The 15,250-nt window shown below is 41.0% G+C and overlaps 1 long non-coding RNA gene across 1 annotated transcript in view; it reads left to right on the top strand.

Moving 5' to 3' along the window:
* Positions 1–280: 280 nt before the first annotated feature.
* LOC306643543 overlaps positions 281–15,250 on the top strand; it is a 43,146-nt gene continuing 28,176 nt past the window's right edge. Inside the window, exon 1 of the long non-coding RNA XR_013758975.1 lies at positions 281–469. This is a non-coding gene — a long non-coding RNA (uncharacterized lncRNA). The remainder of the gene's footprint in view (positions 470–15,250) is intronic.

The following is a 15,250-nucleotide window of genomic DNA, read 5'->3' as shown; positions in this document are numbered from 1 at the left end:
AATTTCTTTTGCTAATTTGAGATCTGACCATGATTTGTTTAGCTACAGTTTGTTAATTGTTCTGGTAGGTGTTGGCACTTCAAACTCTTCAGTTCATTTAACCTCTTTAATTTCCCCTTGTCTTTGGTTCCTGTTCTTTCTCTATTATCTTCTCTGCTTTTTTTTTTTTTTATTTAAATTTTTTTGTCACTTCTGAACTTTTTACTTCTTGTTTTACTTCTGCTTCCTCCCCCATCCTGCCTGCCACCTGGGACATCAATGTCATCCCAGTTACCCTTGACATCCTTGTCCTGGTCTTCCGGTTGGTCCTGCCAGCAGTACTGCTCTCCCCACCTTTTGCACCTGCTCTTAGATGAAGAATATGTCCGAAGAATGTGTCCACATTGGTCCTGGGAGAGTCCCACCTGTTCCTGCAGCTGCCATCTGGAGCCAAGTGTGAGTGTGTGAAGGGAGCATTTGCTCAGCTGAGGTGAGTCACTGAATTTGCTCCCCTTGGTTGGCTTGGTGTTCCCTGTGGTTTTGATTGACATTTCCCTGATGACTAATGATGCTGAGCATCTTTTCATGTGCTTAAAATTGAGTGTCCCCTTTAATTTTGTTTTTATACTTTTATTTTTCATTGACAAATAATAATTATATATATTTCTGAGGTATGATGTGATGTTTTGATATGTATATATGTATTGTGGAATGATAAAATCAGGCCAGGCAGCATATCCATCACCTCGAATATTTTATCATTTCTTTGTGATGAGAATATTTAAAAACCTTTCTTTGGCCAGGTCTGGTGGTGCACGCTTTAATCCCAGTGACTCGAGAGGCTGAGGCAGGAGGACTGCAAGTTCAAAGCCAGCCTCAGCAATTTAGCCAGGCCCTGTCTCAAAACAAAAAATAAAAAGGGCTGGAGATGTGGCTCAGTGGTTAAGTGCCCCTGGGTTCAATTCCTGGTATGAAAACAAAACAAAACAAATCAGCAAACAAGCAAAAAACCCAGACCAAAAAAAAAAAAAAAAAAAAAAAAACTTTCTTTTTAGCTATTTTGAAATGTACATTAATCATAGTCACTTTACTGTCTAGAACAATGCCAGAACTTCTTTCTCCTATAGAAGTATAACTTTTTACCTGTTGACCAAGTGCTGCCCTTTTCCTGTCCACTGCCCCACCCCTGCAAACTTCTGGTGACCACCATTCTATTCTCTATTTCATGACTTTTTAAGATTGTACTTATAAGTGAGATGATGTTGTATTTATCTCTCTGTGCCTGACTTATTTCATCTAATGTAACATCTTTTAGGTTCATTTAAGTTGTTGAAAGTGACAGAATTTTCTTTTTTTTCCCTTAAGGCTCACTATTTTCATTGTGTTTATATACCATGTTTTAAAAAATGATTCATCCATTGTTGGGCATCAAACTAGTTTTCATATCTTAGATATTGAGAATACTACTACAATGAACATGGGAATACAGGCATCTCTGTGGCATCCTGATTTTAGTTTGGCTAGGTACCCAGGAGTGGAACTGTGGGTCATATGGTAATTTTATTTTTAGGTTTTTGAGGAATCTCCACACTGTTTCCCAAAATGACTGTATTACTGTTCAATACCACCAACAGGGTCTAAGTACTTCTTCCTCTGCACATTCTCACCCGCACTCACAGTCTTTCATCTATTTTTACATGCCTGGGGCTTCACAAAAAAGAAATGAAAATTCCAAAAGAGATTATTAGATCTGGAGGCTCATATATGATTTTCTGTTTAAAATTTCATTATAATTTTAACATATTAATTGTATGAATCAATTGGATTTACTGTGATATTTCCATACTTGCATATATCACACATTATATATATCCTCCCTACTTCTACTCTCTTTCCTTTCTTCCCCCCTCCCAACTCCCTCCCCAGTAGTGCCTCTATTACTTTAAGGTCTTTTTTGTTTTGTTTTGTTTTTTAAATTTTCCACATATGAGAGAAAACACACAATACTTGTCTTTCTGTGTCTCGCTTAATTTACTTAACATGTCTTTCAGTTCCATCTATGAACAGTTCCATTTATGACTGAGTAATTCTCCATTTTAAAAAATCCATTCATCCAATGATGGGCATATAGGCTGATTTTATATCTTGGCTATTGTGACTAGTTTCACAATAATCATGGGTATGTAGGTATCTTATTTGTGTGCTGACTTTACTTCCTTCAGATAACCCAGGAGTGGGATAGCTGGATTGTATGACAGTTCTATTGTTAGCTTTGTGAGGAACCATTATACTGATTTCTGTAGTGGCTGTACTAATTTACATTTCTATCAACAGTGTATAAGAGTTCCTTTTCCTCCATATCCTTGCCAGCATCTATTATTTTTTCTTCTTCTTTTTTTTTTGTACTGGGGACTGAACTCAGGGATGCTTTATTACTGAGCTACGTCTCCAGTCCCTTTAATTTTTTTTTATTTTGAGACAATACCTTGCTAAATTATTGAGGCTGCCCTTGAGCTTTCAATCCTCCTGCCTTAGCCTCCCAAGTTGCTGACATCACAGGCATGTGCCACCATACCTGGTTGCTTTTGTTCTTTTTATGATAGGTATCCTAACTGGGGTGAGATGGAATCTCATTATAGTTTTTATTTGCATATCCCAGATGGCTAGAGATATTAAGTGTTTTTTCATATATTTATTGACCATTGAATTTCTTCTTTTGAGAAGTGTCTATTCACATCATTCATCCATTTTTAAATTGGATTTTTTATGTTTCAAATATTCTTTGTTTCCTCCTCTCTTATTCATCTGTGAGGTTTGGTGTTTTATTGGATCGATAATGTCTGATTCTTTCCTATTTCTTCTTTGTGTATCTGCTTTTCTTTTGGAATTTATTCTTTCTCATGCTCTCATAATGGTAATTATTTCTCTTCCTCTTTGGTGTGTCTTAAACAACTTTTGTAATGTCTGTCTAGTGATCATAAATTCCCTTAATTTGTGTTTGTCTTCGATGGTCTTTATTTCTTCTTCCATTCTGAAGGATAGCATTGCTGGGTATAGTAATCTTAGCAGTTATTTTCTTTCAGGACTTGAAATACATCATTCCATGCCCTCCTGACCCTTAAGGGTTATGCTGAGTAATCTGATTTTGTATTAAAGTCTCTTTTGTTGTTTATAAGTATAGATACTTCTGCTTGTTTGGGATTCTATTTGCTTGCAATATGATTTTTCATCCTTTTACTTTCCATCTGTGTATGTCTTTACAGATGAGGTAGTTCTACTTTTAAATGTGACTTGTCTCTTCTTTCTAGCAGACATTAATATTCTTTCTTTGTCCTGTACTTTAGGCAACTTAACTAAGATATATTATGGAGAGGTTCTTCTCTGGTCATGTCTATTTGGGGTTCTAACTGCCTCCTATGCCTGCATGTCCATGTCTTTTCAGAGGTGCTTAACTTTTCTGCTATTATTTTATTTGAACAGGTTTTATATGCCCTGAACCTATAGTTCTTCTTCTTCAGGTATGTCAATGAGCTGGATGTTTGATCTTTTAATAGTGTTCCAGAGACCTTTTATGTTCTCTTCATTATTTCTTATTTTTTCTTTATTTCTGTGTAAATGCAGTATTTTGAATGATTTATTTTCAAGTTATCATAGTCTTTCTTCTGCTTGAGCTAATCTGTTGTTGAGGCTTTCAATTGAGTTATTTTTTGTGACTTATTGAGCTTTTCAATTCCAAGATTTATATTTAATTCTTTATCAAAATCTCTCTCTTTACTGAATATTTCATTTCTATCTTGCATTGTCTTTCTTATTTCATTAAATAGTTTGTGTTTCAGTCAGCACTTGAATCACTGTGATCAAAAGACCTGACAAAAACAACTTAGAGGAGGAAAAGTTTATTCTGGCTCACAGTTTCAGAGGTTCAGTCCATGACTGGTCAACTCCATAGTTCTGGGCCTAGATAAAGCAGAACAGCAGAAGGAAAGCGGCTTAGGACATGGCCACTAGGAAGGAGAGAGAGAGAGAGAGAGAGAGAGAGAGAGAGAGAGAGAGAGAGAGAGAGAGAGAGAGAGAGAGAGAGAGGAGAGAGAGAGAGAGAGAGGGAGAGAGAGAGATTTCCACTTACCAGGGACAAAATATAAATCCAAAACCACACCCCACAGTGACCTACTTCCTCCAGCCACACCCTACCTGCCTATAGTTACTGCCCACTTAATCCATATCAGATAATTAATCCATTGATTAGGTTACACATTTCATGATCTAATCATTTCACCTCTGATAATTCTTGCAGGGTCTCACACATGAGCTTTTAGGGTACACCTTATATCTAAACCATAATAATTTGTATTCTCTTGTAATTCATTGTTCTTTAAAAAAATAATTCTTTTGTATTCTTTATTTGGCATTTCATCCACTTTGATATCTTTGGTATCTGTTAGTAAAGAGTTATAAACTTTAAGAGGCATCATATATCTTTGTTTTTAATCTTTCTTGGGTTACTCTGTTGAGATATGGGCTTCTGTTGGGTTGGAAATCTCTTCCACTCTAAAGTGATGGCTGACTTGGTATGCAGCTTTTTCCTGATGATATATCTTGGGGGTACTATTGGTTTGCTCTGAAAAGTTGAGTTTATTTCAAACTGGATGCCTCAGTATGAATTGCCCATAGTTTCTTTGATTGTGATTCATGGGTTTGGGCACAAAGTGTACCACATTTTAATTGGAGAAATCTACTGTTTCTTCAGGTCTTGCAAGAGTGGTGACACTCTGGTATTTAGGTAGGTGTGGTGTAGGTAGCAGAGTGGGTGGGGTTTACCCTCGTGGTTGCTCCTATTATAGAAATGGTAGCTCCTCTGAGGTGATGGGGGTTTTCATGGGCACAGTTTATACTGGTTCTGTTATTTATAAGCAGTTCTTTATTTTTAGTGTTTTTGAGGACTGGGGTTCAAATGCAGGGTGTCACACATGCTAGGCAAGCACTCTACCATTGAGCCACAACCACGGCCCACTTGAAAGCAATTCTGATACTGGTTGCTCCAGTTGTGGTGGCGGGCTTGATGTTCTTGTCCTCTGATTGGATACTAGTGCAGGTTGAGGTGCTTCATAGAAAGAAATATGGACCAGAACCACAGCTCCCCTTTTGTGATGCTGTCCTCTAGATTCCTGAGCAATGTATGATCTGACAAGGTACTGCTGCAACAAATGTAGAGAACCCGCACAGGAGCCCTGTCAGCAACCATTGTGTTTTTCCCCTCTGCTGTACTGCGGGGATGTTTGTCCAGGAGTGGGACCTCAGATCCCCCTAGCTGTGCCCACCTGGAGTTTGGTGGACATCTGGGAGGTTGTGTCTACCCTGCTTTTTCTTTTCTTTTTTTTTTTTTTAGTGGAGGGGTACTGGGGATTGAACTCAGGGGCACTCGGCCACTGAGCCACATCCACAGCCCTATTTTGTATTTTATTTAGAGACAGGGTCTCAGTGAGTAGCTTAGCACCTTGCTCTTGCTGAGGCTGGCTTTGAACTCAAAATCCTCCTATCTCAGCCTCTGGAGCTGCTGTGGGATTATAGGCGTGCACCACTGTGCCCAGCTCTACCCTATTTTTTAATATAAGTATCTATCAGGATTTGAGTAGGACTGGGTTGTAGTTGGAGTGGGCACAATTCTTTCAGGGGTAGTGGCAGAGCACCCAGCCAATGTGTGTAAGACCCTGGTTTTTATACCCTGCAGTGAGGAAAAAAGAAAAGTTAAAAAAAAAAAATTAAAAATAAAGACAAAGAAAAAAAGTATTGAGAAACAAAAAAAAGTATTGAGTTGGTTACAGTGGCACACACCTGTAATCCTAGCATAGGAGAAGTGCTCTGACTCAGGAGGCTGAGACAGGAAGATTGCAAGGTGGAAGCCAGCCTCAGTAATTTAGCAAGATCCTGTTCCAAAGTAAAAAATAAAAATGACTGGTTCCGTGGTAGAGCACCTCTGGGTTCAATTCCCAGTACCATAGATAAACAAATAAGGAGCTGATGAAATAGCTCCTTTTCGAGAGCGTCCGCCTAGCATGCGGAAGGACCGCGTCTCGAATCCCAGGCCGCTCAAATGAGACGAAAAAAAAAAAACAAAAAAAACCCCACAAAACAAATAAATAATAAATGAGGAATAAATTTTGTTTATAACAAATTGTTATAAACAAATAATAAATGAGAAAAAAGAAAAAGATAAAATATAAAAAGAAAAAAGTCAAATAAAACCAAGACCAAAATAAAATAATAGAAATGGGAAAAAGAGAAAGTTTAGAATTTAAAAAATACACAAATAAAAATAGAAAGTAAAAACAATGAAAATAAAAAATATATTTAAACAAAGAAAAAATAATAAAAATTTTAAGAAAAATAAAAATTATAAATAGAATTAAAAATTAAAAACTAACAAAATAAATAAAATGGTTTTTCCTAGCCAAGGTGCTCAGAAACTCAAGTGAGTACAGAAGATCATGGAGTTTACCAGTCTAAGCTTGTCTCTAAGTCTTCTTTGGCTGTGCACCCCCAGGCAGGGAGCAGGGAAGTAGCCAGGAGTTTTTCCATCCACCCCATCCCCTTCACCGTTCTTCCATTTGTGGTACCCACGAGGCATCAGTCAGGAGTGAATTGCGGCTATAGTTAATTGAAATACTCTTCAGTTTCATTTCCAGCCTGAATAAGGGTGAAATGCAGTCAGCTCCTGTCAAATATTCTCTCTGGAGCTTCTCCTCCGGTCCTCTCCCCTCTCCTCTCCTCCGGTCCTCTCCCCTCTCCTCTCCTCCCCTCCCCTTCCCTTTTCTTCCTCTCCCCTCTCCTCCCCTCTCCTCCCCTCTCCCTCTTTTGTTTTTCTTTTAACTCAGGGTCTCATGCAGAGTAAGCAAGCACTCTACCACTGAGCTGCATCCCCAACTCTTTTTATTTTTTATTTGAGACAGGTCCTTACTAAGTTGCTGAGGATGACCTTGAATTTGCCATCTTCCTGCCTCAGACTCCCTAGATGCAGGGATTATAGGTGTGTGCCACTGTGCCTGGCTTCTCTGGAGCGTCTTAAACTGTACACTCTAGGGTGGGGTGAAGGCCTTAGCAGGGAAGGATCCCTGAATGCCTCTGAGAGCTGAGCATAATTAACCACAAAGATCTGTGCTGGGGGCCAGGTGTTGGGAATCATGGGATCTTCCACCCTGGATTCTGACCTCAGCAGACCTGGGCCCCTTGCAAAAATACATGCAACTGGTCTTCTCTGAGACTCAGAGGGCAAGCTCACCAATCTGCAGATTCCAAATGTCAGTGTCCTCTGCTCACCTCTATGTTGTGGTCCATGCTTCCTGCAACACAGAACTTCCAGTGGGCCTGTGTCAGTCACTCGCTGAGTCAGGACTGCCTTGTGAGGCCACTGTTCAGGCCATGTAGCAGAGTTGTTAGGTAAGAGTTCAGGGACACCAAGATGGTGGAGACAGGATATTAAAAGGAAGCCGTTTGAGGACAAGACAAGGAGACAGTCCTGTCCTTGTTTACAATAAATCCCATTATCATGATAACTCCGGAAGTTGAGGACTTATCACCATAACTCCCATCACAGGTGGGACCAATGGAAGTAAAGTGGGCAGTATTTTATTAAGGTTATCTAAAGTAACCAAGGGTGGGGGGAATTGGAAAATAATATAATTGGGTATCATAAGATAACAAATGGAGAAAGCGGGGTAAGTTCTTCAATTAGGTATAGGAAAGAGAGTGCCCACAGTTCAGGATATAAGATCCTTATTTCCAAACATTGGGACCTTGAGCCCCCCCCCCCCCCCTCTCTGCCTACTACCTTCTACTTAGTGGAGTGCTATCTTCACCTTCACCTTCAATTAATCTGTACTGTATCTGTTACTTCTGTGTGTCTTGCTCAATTCTTTGTTCAGGACACTAAGGACCTGGACTTTGATTGGACATCCCAACAGTAACAGAGTGTCCATAGATCCCAGGGATGGAACTACGCCAGGGTTTCTGACCTCCAGAGCAGTACAGACTCTGACAATGGGCTTCTTTTCCAGATGGCTCCTGGTTACAGCACTCTGAGGGAATGCTGGGAAATGCTACTGATCTCCTAAATGAGCCTTTGATGCAGATTCCTGGTCTCTCGTTTATTTAGGTTGCATATCTGTAATGGGCAGGCTTCTGAGCCAATGCTGGGACTCTCTCTGTCTTTCACCTTTACCTCCTCAGAGGGGAGAATCCCCCTTTCCCAGGTTTGGTGCCAGATGACAAGCATTGGGCACTTCATTTCTCTTGCTGTGCTAATATGCCTTTGAAATTTCTTCAGGTCATCTTCTCTTTGCTTCTGAATTCCAGTGTCCACCTGTGGCCACTCACCTCCACATACAGCTACACACCAGCTTTGTTCAATCTGGTGGGGGAGCAGGTGAGCACTGTGGGCCTCTATTCCACCAACTGGCTCCACTGAGAGATGGATGCTTGTGAACTAGACCCACACAGGGCCTGATGTGTGAGATTTCTGTCTCTTTTTGTTTTGCTTTTTAGTAAGCTGAGGGAATAGTTCACACAACAGAAAGTTGAAGCCTTACTTGGTTGCAGTCTGGCTCTCAGGCTTGAAGTGTAAAAGGACAGAGTATAAAATCAGCCAGAGTTTGACATTCTTAGATATTCTGGATCTGGAAGTCCAAGCAAGGTTGATTTCTTCCAAGACCTTTCTTCTTAGCTTGTAAACGACAATCTTCCTCCCTGTGTCTTCACATGGTAACACAGGATAATAAACTTTGGAATACTGGCTAGACACTAGTAAAGTTATTGAACAAGGACTCACTGCCTGCCATGCATAGAAGCCAGTGCTATGGAACTGGGTTTTTGAAAAAAAAAAAAAAAAAAAAGCTGATTGCTTCTTGTCTGACTGGCAAAGAGGACCCTTGATATGTTGGTAGTGGGGGTAGTTTATAGGAAGGGAGAGGGGAGAAGTTCCTCGTTGACTAGATGGCATACCTCTTCACAGGTCCTGTATTTCTTTGTAGGGGCAGTGTTATGGTTTGGATGTGAGTTGTCCCCGCCCCAAAACTCACATGTGAGACAATGCAGGAAGGTTCAGAGGAGAAATGATGGAGTTGTAAGAGTCTTAACCCAATCAGTGAATTAATCCCTGATGGGATTGATTGAAGTTGTAGTGTGTGGCCGGAGGAGGTGGGAATTGGGGCGTGGCTATATGGCATATGTTTTGTATCTGAAGAGTGGATCTGCTTCCTGATGATGTGAGCTGCTTCCCTCTGCCACACTTCCACCATAATGTTCTGCCTCACCTTGAGACCCAAGTAAAGGAGCCAGCCTGCTATGGACTAAGACCTCTGAAACCGTGAGCCCTCAAATAAATTTTTCCTCCTCTATAATTGTGGTGGTCAGATCATTTAGTCACAGCAGCGAAAGAGCTGACAGGTAGGGAGGTTATGTTCTGCACAGGGAATTTTGAGCTTATGACATCATTGACCCATGACCTGGCTTTTTTGGCTCATGTTGGATCCTGAAAAGCCAGTTGGTGAAAGGCCTGGAGGTTTTTCCTGGACAACAACTTAAGGAATTTATGTACAGGTGTGTCCAGGTCTTAACCAATTTCAAGAAAGGGCTACCTATCAATGTCTTCAGTCCAAAATAATTCTTAATACAGAGTGGAATAAATTCAGGTGTTATGTTTGGATCCCCTTCATTTATATATTCCACAGTTCCTTCTTTTTCTCCTCCTCATATTTGCCCCCATTTGAACCAACTATTGAGTAAGGGAGAGCAATAAATGGCTAACCATTTATTTAACTATTTGTTCAATTTCTAGTTTTTTTACATTCTGATTATCATTTTTGACTTTTTTTTTTTTTAACATTCTGTTTAGAAAATGGCATCTCTATTCCTTTTAGAATTTATTGAAGATTTTTGTGACCTAATTACTTTAGGGTAAATTAATTTTGGGAAATTTCCATACATGAAAATAAACATTTGGTTTTCAAATTATAAATTTGATATATGTAAAGCAATTCTATTTAAAAAATTATGCTACTTAGGTCTGCTTTATGACCATGACCAAAAAGGGAGGTAGATTAATCTCCCCTACTGGTGTGTTCTATTTCTCTTTGTATTTCCCCTAGTTTTTGTTTATTAATTTATGTTGTTGCATAGACCTTAACAAAATATTCATTATCATTTTTGTGAATTTCACAATCATATTATTGAAGAACCTTTGTCTCATTTAATGACTTTTGGCCAGAATTCACCTGTTTAATATTTTATTTTATTTTTCAGTACCAGGGATTGAACCCAGGGGTGTTCCACTACTGAATTACACTCCCATTTTTTTACTTTTCATTTTGAGACAGGGTCTCACTAAGTTAAGGCTTGGCTTCAAACTTATGATCCTCTTGCCTCAGCCTCCTGAGTAGCTGGGATTACAGATGTGTGCCACCAACTTTCACCTTTCTTAACCATTTGATTTATCATTAGATTTCACTCTGTGATCAAATAGGACATTTGGCAGACTTAGAAGATAACTGTGACTGACTATTTGATATGCCAATTATATTTTGGTTCTTTGTCTTTGTTTTGTTATTGTTTTTGACTTTTTAGTGGTGATTTGAAAGGTTTGTGGTTTTGTTCTAGTTGCCTTTATAGCCTTTTTAAAAAATCATTTTTTCAGTAGGGTGCAGTGGCACATACCTGTAATCCCAGTGACTTAGGAAGGTGTGGTAGGAGGATCACAAGTTTGAGGCCAGCCTCAGCATCTTAGTGAGACCCTATGTTTAAAAAAAAAAAAAAAAAAAAAGGACTGGTAATGGGTGATGTAGCTCAGTGGTAAAGTGCCCCTGGGTTCATTCCCCAACAGAAGTATATATATATATATATATATCCCCGACTCTCGAAAACTGTAAAGACATGACTCTGACATAAGAGTGAATATGTGTTAAGGGTTTTATTTTGCTCCTTAATCAACAAGGAATCCAGATTGGAATTATAACTGGTTCAAAGGGAAAAAAACAAAGGAAACAAATATGATTGGAATAAAGGATTGAATTACAAATGAAGGCAAACTGGTTTTTCCACAAGGGCAAAAGAAGTCAAAGGAGACTGAAAGATAATGCATATGTATCAGTTACCTTCAGTTTACAAAGAGGTGAAAAATAGTCCAAAGACAATAAACAGAGCCAGAATCGAATTGGTTGGAGTACTGTGGGATAGACAATGTGTGGTTTGCCATCTAAGTACAGAATTTCTTTCTATAGTCTTTATTTTTTTCTCCCCTCTCTCTTTCTTTTTTGTGGTACTGTGATTGAACTCAGGGCCTCACGCATGCTAGGGAAATGCTCTGCCATTGAGCTACATCCAAGCCTCTTCTTTCTATAGGGTTAGTTAAATATTCAGTAATTGATGGCAATACCCTTAATCCTCTATTTCTTTAGACATACCTTCCAGTTTTCTCTATGGGGTGAGCAGCATATCTCAATCTCTCTGGGGCTTTCCTGTCTTCAGCCTTGAAAGTCCTGGGAAACCCCTCAATCTCCAGAGAACCAAGACAATTGGTCACCCAAATTTTCTACTATATGCAATGATGGAATTATTACATGTCCTCCTCTTTCTACTTCCTTTCTGAGAAAGCTGTGTTTTAGCAGTGATATGTGACTTTGGATGAACCTGAAAAAGCTTTAATAAAACCTCTGATGTGTGGGGCACACCCCCAGAGACTCTAAGTTAGTTGGTCTGGGATGTGGCTTAGGTATCCAGGATTTTTCAAAGTTACTCAGAAACTTTTCTTCCACCAGTGCTAGGACTTGAACCCAGGGCCTCACACAGACTAGGCAAGCTCTCTATTACTGAACTACATCTCCAGCCCAACACAGATGATTCTTAAGTTCAGTGAAGGTTGAGGTTGAACTACCTGCATACATAGATACAGAACAATCTTCAAGATACATTGAGTACAGAATAGTGTGCATTTTATGCCATCACTATGTAAAAAGTGGAAAAGAAAGTATTTATACATTTGCTTGTGGACACATAAATTATCTCTGGAAGGGCAGAGGAAGAACTGTCGGGATGTGAATTGGTGGTGAATTAGGAGGGAAAGTTTTCACTGTGAATTCTTCTGACTTTGTGAATCTATTATCTATGTTTTAAAGTTGTTTTAAAATTCTATCTCTTTGCCCAGAATGATGACCTACACCTGTAATCCCAGTTACTAGGGAGGCTGAGGCAGAAGAATTCCAAGTTTGATGTCATTCTTCACAAATTCAGTGAGACCCTGTCTCAAATAAATAAATAAATAAAAGAAAAAGAGTTGGGGATATAGCGCCCCTGGATTCAATTCCCAGTACCACAAAAACTAACAGCACAACAACAGAAACCCCCAAAACTTTCTCTTTAGTCTGGAGAAATATTTAGTGTCCTTAAAAGTAAGTACATAATAGGCAGTATGATAGCTTTTATTTTTTTAAGCACCCAAACTGCACATGGTTAAAAAACAAAACAAAACAAAAAAAACCTCTGCATTGAAAACATTTTCTGAGGAAGGAAATTACACACACACACACACACACACACACACACACACACATACACAAGACCTTCAGGGGTAGAACTATGAGTCTTATTTCTTATTTCCTTTTTAAAAATATAAACCATATTTATTATTTGTATAAAAAACAAAAATAGAAAGAAACCTGGTTTTGTCTAGAGGCAAAACTTTGGCTGTTCTGGAAGAAGTCAGCTTTGACGAGCTGGTGTGGCAGGCTTTGCTCTCTGGCTTCCTTCCTGTGCTATGTGGGGGGTCCTCTCTTCTTGCTCAAGAGGAAGCCCAACCACTGAGGCTTCAGCATCAGCCCAGCTGCCTCATGAGGGGTCTTGTGAGGAGGTGCTATCCTGGGCACTGGGCAGTTGCCATGGATGTTACACAGCTCTGCTGATTGCCAACCACGGGATGGAGACCACTGTGCTAGGCTATGTCTGAGGCAAAAGAGCAGCAGACAGGACCCTGCCCACGAGGTCCTCCCTGTGTGAGGAGGCAGCCAGGGTATGCACAGAAGCAGGCCTGTCCCTAAAATTTATGGGGCTAGGATGAAAGTATCAGTGGATGGAGCCTCACATAGCACATTCAAATATTTGAAAGCTACAGCTCAAGCTAATAAACTGTTGACTAAAATATTATCTATTTTCCTTTCTTAATAAATACAATTTCACAATGACCTGAGAAATCCAGGCTTGACGATCTAGAACTCTGAGTCCTTGGCATTCTGCGTTGGATAGGACTGTGGCAGGCAGCTTCTAAGATGAACCCTAGTGACTTACTCCTGATATTTACATCCTGTGTGATCTCTTCTCTTGAGGGTAGACAGGATCCATGAATTGCTTCTAACAAGTGAATGTGGCAGAGGTAATGGAAGATCATTTCCCTGATTAGGTTACATAAGATAGTAATTCCTTTCTTTTAGCAGACTCTCTCCCTTTCTGGCTTCCATGAGAAAATTGCCGTGTTGGAGACACCTGTGTTACATGTCAACGAGAGCGACCAATAGCCAGCAAGGAACTGAGACCCTCCGTTGAACAGCCCTCAAGGAACTGAAATTTTGCTAACAGTTATATGACCTTGGAGGCAGATTCTTCCCCAGCTGAGCCTTCAGATGACATTGCAGTCCTGGAAAACACCTTGTGATAGACTATGAAACAGAGGACCCACTAAGCCCTTGCCCAGATTCCTAACACACAGAAACTGTGAGATCACAAATGTGTACAATTTTAAGCCATAAGTTCATAGTAATTTGTTACAGAACAATAGATAACTTCAGAAATGCCATTGCTGGAGCATAGCCTTCAGTTCTGGCCCCCAACTAGTGGCCTGCTCATCTTCTCTTCCTACCAGCTCTTCCTCCTGAACCTGGAGGGCCTCATGTTCCTCTCTGTAGACACCCCAGCTCTCCTGTCAGTGCTGCCCACCCCACTCCACACTCCTGCACACAGGTCTAGAAGGCACCCTTGCTCAATTAGTGCTGCCAGGAGAGCAGTGCTGCCCTGGGAAGATAGCCCAGGGGACAACCCTACACAAGCCATAGCAATGACTCAGGGCCATTTGTGCAAGGAATTCTGAGGTCCCAGGCACACACAGCATTCTAGAAGAGGGGATTCAGGTCCTTGCCCTCCCACCCTACACAGACTCTCCACCCACTGGAACATGTATGGCTAGAGAAGGGGCAGACCAAGGCCTGGATCCCCTCTCTCCCAGGGCCAGTATCCATCACACATGCTGTTCTGGCCTCAGAGAGTTGAGTGTGCACCAGAGGCCACAGTCTGCACACCTAGAGTGTGTTGGGAGTGTGTTGGATCGGGCCAGAGGGCTGCCCGGACAGATGAGCAAGCAGAGTACACCTGAGGGAATGTTCAAAGGGAACTGTGCGTTCAGTGGGTCATAAATGTGGGAAGGCTTGGTGAAGCAGTCAGAGCCTCATCATGCACTTCCAATAATGTTGTTCCTTGAGGAGAGTGAGGAGCTGGTGCCGGAGGTCATCGGTTCAGATCCCACCTCCAGTGTGCTGGTTCTGTGACTCTAGTCGAATTATCTAAACTCTTAAGTCTCGGTTTTCTTATCTGTAGAATCTGAATTAATACCTGTCCCATAGGTTTGGGGAGAGGATTGGTACATGAAAAATGCCTACTAAGTCCTTAATGAATTTTGGTTATTATTAAGGAAACAGGTTCAGGACAGATGAAGGGCGATTTTTCTGTTTTCCTATGCTGTTTGCTTTACCTCATGAGTCAGAGGAAGAAGTGGGGAAGGGGTCCTTGAGTAGCTAGGATGCTCATTTACTCGACACACTATGGAAATTTCCCGCACAAGGTCATAACTCACACTGTCCTTCCTCAAACTCTCTGAGAGAGCCTTGGTGGTGCTGTAGGAGATGCTGGGTGCGGGCCACGGCAGACCTGGTGCTACGTGCCTGCGCTAAAGAGGGAGTGCCACTGGGGAGGCGCCTCCATCATGGTCTCTGTAGCCTCATCTGGGAAACGAAGGGGTTGCCAGTGGCCCTGGGAGTGTGGACCAGAGGCCACAGCCTCGGCACAGCTAAGGGGTGTTAGGAGTGCAGATTCTCCCCACATCTCCCGAGTCAGAGCTCTGGGACTGGGCTTGAGAACTGCCATTTCTAGCACGCTCTCTAGGTGGTGCTTTTGCTTGCTATCATTGGGCATCATTTGGATTGCTGGACTCACCCAGAGCAGCACCACTTTAACAGGCCCCTGT

Source organism: Sciurus vulgaris, assembly GCF_902686455.1.
Source record: "Sciurus vulgaris genome assembly, chromosome: 14".
NCBI classification, from domain to species: Eukaryota; Metazoa; Chordata; class Mammalia; order Rodentia; family Sciuridae; genus Sciurus; species Sciurus vulgaris.
The sequence above is the reverse complement of the archived record's forward strand: the minus strand, read 5'-3'. Positions and strand labels throughout refer to the sequence as shown.